The sequence below is a fragment of the Takifugu rubripes genome, chromosome 14 (genome assembly GCF_901000725.2).
Source record: "Takifugu rubripes chromosome 14, fTakRub1.2, whole genome shotgun sequence".
In the NCBI taxonomy this organism is placed as follows: domain Eukaryota; kingdom Metazoa; phylum Chordata; class Actinopteri; order Tetraodontiformes; family Tetraodontidae; genus Takifugu; species Takifugu rubripes.
Window position 1 is genome coordinate 15,104,228 of NC_042298.1, and position 7,500 is coordinate 15,111,727.

Consider the following 7,500-nt stretch of genomic DNA (forward strand, 5'->3'; position numbering starts at 1 on the left):
TAATCAATAATTCCTATTTCTCTCAGTAATTTCCTAATTTCATCCTAATAATTCACCCTATTTAAACTTGATTATAGTTTTTAACCGCTGAATTTCAAAAGTTTTGATTGATTAAAAAAGGCATTTTTCAGAAAACATGATTAATCTCAGCTAATTAGTGATGAAAGGCGATGAAGACGAGACGAGTGATGCACGAACGCCACGTTCACGCTAAAGCAAAAACACCTTTATTGGAATAAAAGTCTGCTTTAAAGGCGTCAACAAAAAAAACACACTCAACAAAAAGGAAACACACAAATGCTGTACAAATAAATCCACAAGCAGAAAATGTGACACAACGTTCGTGCGAGTGATCTGCAGCGCTAACGGCTAAACGTGCTAACTGACTGCCAAAGCCAGTGGGAACTGAGGGATGATGGTGATGGTGGTGTGTGTGTGTGTGTGTGTGTGTGAACATCTTTGGTATTCAGACGCACAGAAAAAGCAGATGAAAGAAAACGAAACCTTCGACGCGTCGTACAGTCGGAGCGTCGCCGCGACTCCTCCGAGCGATTGTCTTCACAGTGTTCGTGACGCTTTAAATTCATCAAAATGATCAAAACGGAAGCCCCTCCCCCACCAGATGACTCCACCCCCTGCTTTTTTGTCCACATCAAAGAGGAAATGCAAGGCACTCTGGGTAAAAGGTGACCCGCCATCCGCCTGTGGGCTCGTCACAGCCTGAACATTTGCCTTCATGTTTCGGATTTTATCGGAAGATTCGGGAAATATTTCGATATCAACAACTTTTGGAAAACCAAAATAAAGTACATTTGCTAAGCTAACGTGGCGTTAGCTTTGGAAGACAGGAAAATCCAAAAGAATCAAAACATAAATAAAAAAAGAAAATCAAAGACAGGAGATTAAATTAAAGACAAAACGTGATGAGGTTCTGATAGTTTTACACTTCAGTTTCCGTCGCTAACGTCGGTTTTGTGAGTCTGGCCGAGCGACAAAGACAAACAACACAAACCAAATGGTTCCGAGACCCTGGAGGAGGTTAATCATTAAAAAACCCACGTTTGTGCCCCCCCCCGGGTGACTGTTCATGCTGTGGGGGTGAGAAAACAGACAAATGGTGAACATAAAAAACAAAGTGTAAAAAAAGAGAAAAATGGCCCGTTTGGAACTGTGCCGTGGGGGGGGGGGCAGTGCCAAACAAGTCCCGGTGACTACCACACCCGGTTGGTCCAATAAATGTCCCTGTGGTACATGTTAGCGTAGTCGCCTACCTGTTTGCTGCTGTATTTGGGGCGGGTTGGCCTTGTAGCTGTAAATCCGAATATTGGTCGGAGCCGGTGGAGTTGTTGTCCCCCGTCCCCACGTAATGTGTTGTGGCGGGAGAGAGTCCTGCACGGCCTGGTGCTTCTTGGAGGCCGAAGGCGACTGAGGCTGCAGCTGGATGGACGGCAGCGGGGAGTTGGAGCGGTAGTGGCGGCCCAAGTCGGGGCTCCCCGGGGGGTAGTTGAGGGTCAGGTGGATCCTGGGGCTGTTCGTTGATGTTCTCGTTGATGAGGTTGAACTTGTGGCCTTTCTGCAGGCTGGCGTCCTCGTCCTCCTCCAGCGGCTTGGCGGTTTGGGCACTTTGCTCTTCTTGCTCTTTTGCCCTTCCCGTTTTGGGGCCTGCTTGGGGGCGTACAGGTCCTTGCTCTCCTTCTTGCGGCCTGGTAGCCGCTTTTCGCGTCCTTCTGCAGCCGATGTCTAAAGATCATCACGGCCACGGATGACCAGGATCACGCCGGCGATCCCGGCCAGGCTGCCGTAGAGGATGTTGCTCTGTTGGTTGAGGGCGTAGTTGGGGTCCCCGGCGATGTCCCTGTCCAGTGGGGTGTAGAGAGGCTGTGTCCGACCAGAGCCTCAATCAGGGACACGTTATACTTTGTTTCGTTCACAAACCCGTGGACCAGGGCGGTGGTGTGTGGCGAGGAGGTTTCCCACTGTCCGCTGACCTTCACCACCAGGCGATGGAGGCCGTTGTGGCTTGCCGGCGAACTTCTGCGCCAGATGATTTCCCCACTGCTGGGCAAAATGTGGAAGAGGCCGTACGGGTTTCCGCCTGTGATCGTGTAGACCAGCTCCGCGTTGAGTCAGAGTCGATTTTGTCTTCGGCCTCTACCACCGCCACCGGGTGGTGTCTGGGAGGGTTGCCGGGTAGCAGGTGCGTGAAGGAGGAGTTGGACGGCTTGGTGACATACGGCGCGTTATCGTTTTCGTCCAGTACGTTGATGGTCACGCCCACGTAGGAGGTCCGTGGTGGGTCGCCGCGTCCACGGGCCTTCAGGCGGACGGTTGTAGGTGCTCTCCTTCTCGCGGTCAAAAGAGATGCTGGACAGGATGGTTCCCGTTCCGTTCTGGATGACGAACTTTCCGTTGTCTGGTTCCACGAACAGCGTCACTTGTGCGTTCTCACCTTGTCGTGTCGGTAACGTCACCACGCCGACGGGGTTGAGAGGAGCCATGTTCTCGATGACGGAAGAGCTGTAGTAGTCCAACATGAACTTGGGGTCGTTGTCGTTGCGGTCGAGGACATGACCTCCACCGTTGCTCGTTCCGGTTTACTCGGAACTCCTTTATCTGCTGCGGCCCACGCTGGAACTTGTAGTGCTCCTTCTTTCCCGATTCAGCGAGGTCTTCACGTGGACCTCTCCGGTGTTCGCATCGATCTCAAACAGCTCGATGGCAGCGGGCTCAACGATGCTGTAGGACAGCTCGGCGTTGGAGCCACTGTCGGCATCGGTCGCTATCACGTCCAGCACCTTGTCGCCCGGGTAGTTCCCCTCGGCAAAGTCCACCCAAAGAACCGTGGGGGAAAAACTCGGAATGTTGTCGTTCACGTCTGTGACCTGGACCTTGAGGGAGTTGGTGCTGGACAGGGCCGGGTTGCCAGAATCGACGGCAACGATCTCGATCCGGTAAGTCTTTATCCGCTCGTAATCCAGCAAAGTCGTTGTTTGCAGGAAGTACTTCTTCTTCCGGTCATTTAAAGACTCGCTGGCAGGTCGGAGTTGAAAGGGAACGTCTCCGGCCACCACACACGTCACGATGGCATTTTCCCCTCGTCCCGGTCCGATACCTGGACCAGGGCCACCGGCGTGCCAATGGCATGTCCTCGGAGATGTTGGCCACGCCTTCATGGTGCATGACTAAGCCGATACCCCGGATCTCGATGGTTGGCGAGTTGTCGTTCTGGTCCTTTACATTGATGGTCACCAAGACCTTGGAGCTCTTCGAGCTTGGTCCACGATCTCTGGCCACCACGAAGAACTTGAGGAAGTTCTCTTCCTCTCGATCCACCTGGCCTTTGACGTAGATGATGCCCGTAGAGCGATCGATGCGCAGGAGCCTCTGAACGGTATCGGAGGCCTGATGAAGACTGTAGTCGATTTCGCCGTTGATCCCCGTGTCTGCGTCGTTGGCTCGGACCTGCGGGAGGAGACAACAACCTTTGAGATCTTTGTTCTTCTACACAGCCTTCAGACGCCGGAAGAGGGACGGAGGGGGACGGAGGGGGGCCGGAAGGGGGACGGAAGGGGGACGGAGGGGGACGGAAGGGGGACGGAAGGGGGACGGAGGGGGACGAAGGGGGACGGAGGGGGGCCGGAAGGGGGACGGAGGGGGCCGGAAGGGGGACGGAGGGGGACGAAGGGGACGGAAGGGGGTGGAGGGGGACGAAGGGGGACGAAGGGGACGGAAGGGGGACGGAGGGGGACGAAGGGGGACGAAGGGGACGGAAGGGGGACGGAGGGGGACGGAGGGGGACGAAGGGGGACGAAGGGGGGCCGGAAGGGGGCCGGAGGGGGACGGAGGGGGTGGAGGGGGACGGAGGGGGACGAAGGGGACGGAAGGGGGACGAAGGGGGCGGAGGGGGACGAAGGGGACGGAAGGGGGACGGAAGGGGGCCGGAAGGGGGATGGAGGGGGACGAAGGGGGTGGAGGGGGACGAAGGGGGACGAAGGGGACGGAAGGGGGACGGAGGGGGGCGGAGGGGGATGGAAGGGGGACGGAGGGGGATGGAAGGGGACGGAGGGGACGAAGGGGGACGGAGGGGGCCGGATGGGGGGGAGGAGGGGGACGAAGGGGACATTAATTCAGCTTCAGACAGGAAGTCAACCTTCATTAACTCCTGTCCTAATGGGGGACTTGTAGACCAGGACGATAATAAAATGGGGGCGGAGCTTTAAACACCTGATGCCTGGACACACGGATGCTGAGACCGTTCAGACGGGTTCTGCTGGAGCCCCGCTGCCCTTCTGGGTCTCCCAGCGTCACAGATGGAAAACTACAAACCCCTTCGTGTTGTCGTGGCGGCGGGAGGAACCGCCGGAACGCAACGGGCGATCAAAGCGGAGCGCGCTCGCCACCACAGCGGCGTCTGAAGGCTCTGCGGCGGGTCATTGACGTCTAATTGGCAGAAGAGTGAATGTTAATGTTCCTCTCATTAGCAGAAAAGCCTCAGCTCCTCCGGGCCCATTAGGAGACGGCGGAGGACACCAACACCGGCCACAATTTGGCGCCACGCACCCCGAACCCAAAGCAAATAGAGGTAATTAGTCAATTAGGAGGCGCTGTCCGTCAGCAGAATATCAAGAGGATGTTCTCGTTAGCGGGAGCTTCCACGGAACACGGATTACTTTTTAATTGCATCTCGCGAAGCTGCTGTTAAAGGAATGTGGGTCATGGTGGACGTCATCCACAGGCTCCTTCGGAAGGTTTTATCCTGGAAGTGATGCAACTCTGGTCTTTAACGTCGGCGGGGGGCACCGGCCGGAAGGAAAATAGTTCCTGGCACCACCGGATCGGTCCAGGGACGTCCCAAAATCCACCGTCCTCATGAAACGAGCAGCATCCCAGAGACCGTTGTTCCGGTTTTAAGTGTAATCTACGGGAACGGGTCAGTGGAGGATAAACCTGCAGTTGCTACGGTTTAGCGGTCAGTTGCTACGGTTCACCGGTCAGTGACCCGCTGGGCCATCCCCCCCCCCCCCGACAGGTTAAAGGAAACACCCGGGCGAAGTGCTGATTCCTGCCGGCCCATTGATCCGGCGTCCCATTGGACGCCACCCAACGGCGGTGAATCATTGACCGCGTTTATCGAGCGGTTCTGGAGCGCAGAGCCGCCGCCCTCCAAAGGCCACCGTGTTCCAGGGAAAACAGCTCGTGCTAGTTAAGCATTAACCAGCCAGGCCGGCTGGTTCCCACACCTGCTGCCTTCCCAGGATCCTCTAATTAAAGGAGAAACATCGTCAAACAAACATCTGGTTGTTATTGATGAGAGGAGGAACCAGATTTCACGTCCCCACAATCCAGCGACCAGTGTTACGATAATTAACCGGCCGAATGTGACGGTGGTTAATCATTACCAGGATGACGTCGCAGACACGAGTGGACCAATCAGGGCGAGCGACATTTGAACGGAAACAACGTCCCCTCTGGATTCAACAGGTTTGGATCAAACTGGAATAATCCCGGCGCTGCTGTCAGGGATGGTAGAGCGTGAGGGGGGATGCTAATGCTAAAGAAGCAGGTTAAAATATGCTAAAGTGGCCGTTCCGCTCCTTTACAGAGCGAGTCGGTGAGAGTTAGGCGGGTCAGAACCATCGCAGCCGCCTCAGAAGCGCCGCTCCTGAAAGGCGCGTTAAGTGAAATGAATTCCTCGGCGCTCCGAGACGCAACGAGCCGCATCCAGAGCAATAATAGCAATAAGCCCCGTGGATAATCTCAGGACAGGCCGGATTACAGCCGGTCAGGCTGCAGTCACAGCCAGGAAGCCGCACGTTCACCAGGCGGAACGCCGGCTTTCTGGGACGTCGGGGGTTGAAACGGAGTCGGTGGTTGATACGTGACCTCCAGGCTGCCAGGACCCGGAGCAGCGGAGCGGGAGCGGGCGACACGCCACCAGGTCACGGCGTTATCGCCGACTGGGTCAGAGGTTCCTCTGAGATGGGTGAGGAAAAGAGGAGGAGCGGGGGGGGGACGGAGGGGACAGAGGGGGACGGAGGGGGCAGAGTGGGACGAAGGGGACGGAGGGGGACGAAGGGAGGACAGAGGGACGAAGGGAGGACAGAGGGGGACGAAGGGAGGACAGAGGGGGCGGAGGGGACGGAGGGGGACGGAGCGGGACAGAGGGGGCGGAGGGGACGGAGGTGGACGGATAGGACGGAGGGGAAGGAGGGGACAGAGTGGGACGGAGGGGACAGAGTGGGACGGAGGGGACGGAGGTGGACGGAGGGGGACGGAGGAGGGTGGAGCGGGACGGAGGGGGATGAGGGGGGGGGACAGAGGGGGACGGGGGGGGCAGAGGGAGACGGAGGGGACAGAGGGGGGCGGAGCGGGACGGAGGGGGATGAGGGGGGGGGACGGAGGGGACAGGGGGGGACAGGAGGGGGACGAAGGGAGGACAGAGGGGGCGGAGGGGACGGAGGGGGATGAAGGGGACGGAGGGGGAAGGAGGGGACAGAGGGGGACGAGGAGGATGGAGGGGGGCATCAACCTTGGGATTAATTCAGCTTCAGACAGGAAGTCAAGCAAAGCTGTGTGAAACTTGTTCCTGTCATCATCCTGGCGCGTTCAGCCAACATTCCCATCACTTCCCTTCGGAATTCCCAAAGAAAACTACAGTCTGAACCACAGAGCCCGAAGAAATGCCCCCCCCCCCCCACTGACCTGCAGCACGGAGTGACCCTGGGGGCTGTTCTCGGGCAGGTCCGCCTCGTAGTGGCTCCTTTCAAACTTGGGCTGGTTGTCGTTCTGGTCGGTGACGGTGACCCTCAGCAGAGCGCTGCTCGCCCTCGCCGGCTTCCCGCCATCCACCACCCGGATGTTCAGGTCGTACGAGTCCTTCTTCTCGCGATCCAGGTTGCCCATGACGACCAGCTGGGGGAGTTTCTCCTCGGAGTCCAGGGCCACCTGCAGGGCGAACAGCTGGTCGGCGTCCGGCCCGGAGGTCAGCGTGTACTCGGCCACGCCGTTGGCGCCGGCGTCCCGGTCGGTGGCCATGGGGATGGAGAAGAGGGCGCCGATGTGCGTGTTCTCCGGGATGGAGAGCGTGAGGATGGGCGAGGAGAACTGCGGCGTGTTGTCGTTGATGTCCAGGACCTCGATGCGGCCCTCGATGAGCCGCGGCCCCGAGCCCAGACCCTTCACCATGTCGGTGATGGACACCTCGAACTCCAGGAAGCACTTGTCGTTCTCGAAGAGGTGGCGACAGTCCCGCAGCGTCTCGCGGTCCACGGGGATCTCCGTGGTGTAGATGTCGCCCGTCTTCCCGTCCACCCGCAGGTACGGCGAGCCCACCTCCAGCTTGTACAGGTGGCCCCGAGTCGGGCAGGCCCTGGTCCGCCGCCAGGCTGCCGATCAGCGTGTTGGGCGGCTGCTCCTCGGGGACGCGGTAGAGGATGTCGGTGGGGGAGGCGCCGCAGGACGCCAGCAGGACGACCGCCAGGAAGACGGGGACCCTCCGCG

The 7,500-nt window shown here is 58.3% G+C and overlaps 1 pseudogene; it reads right to left on the reverse strand.

The window, feature by feature from the left end:
* Positions 1–204: 204 nt before the first annotated feature.
* The window catches only part of LOC101070098 (protocadherin-1-like), a 15,003-nt pseudogene continuing 7,707 nt past the window's right edge, over positions 205–7,500 (reverse strand).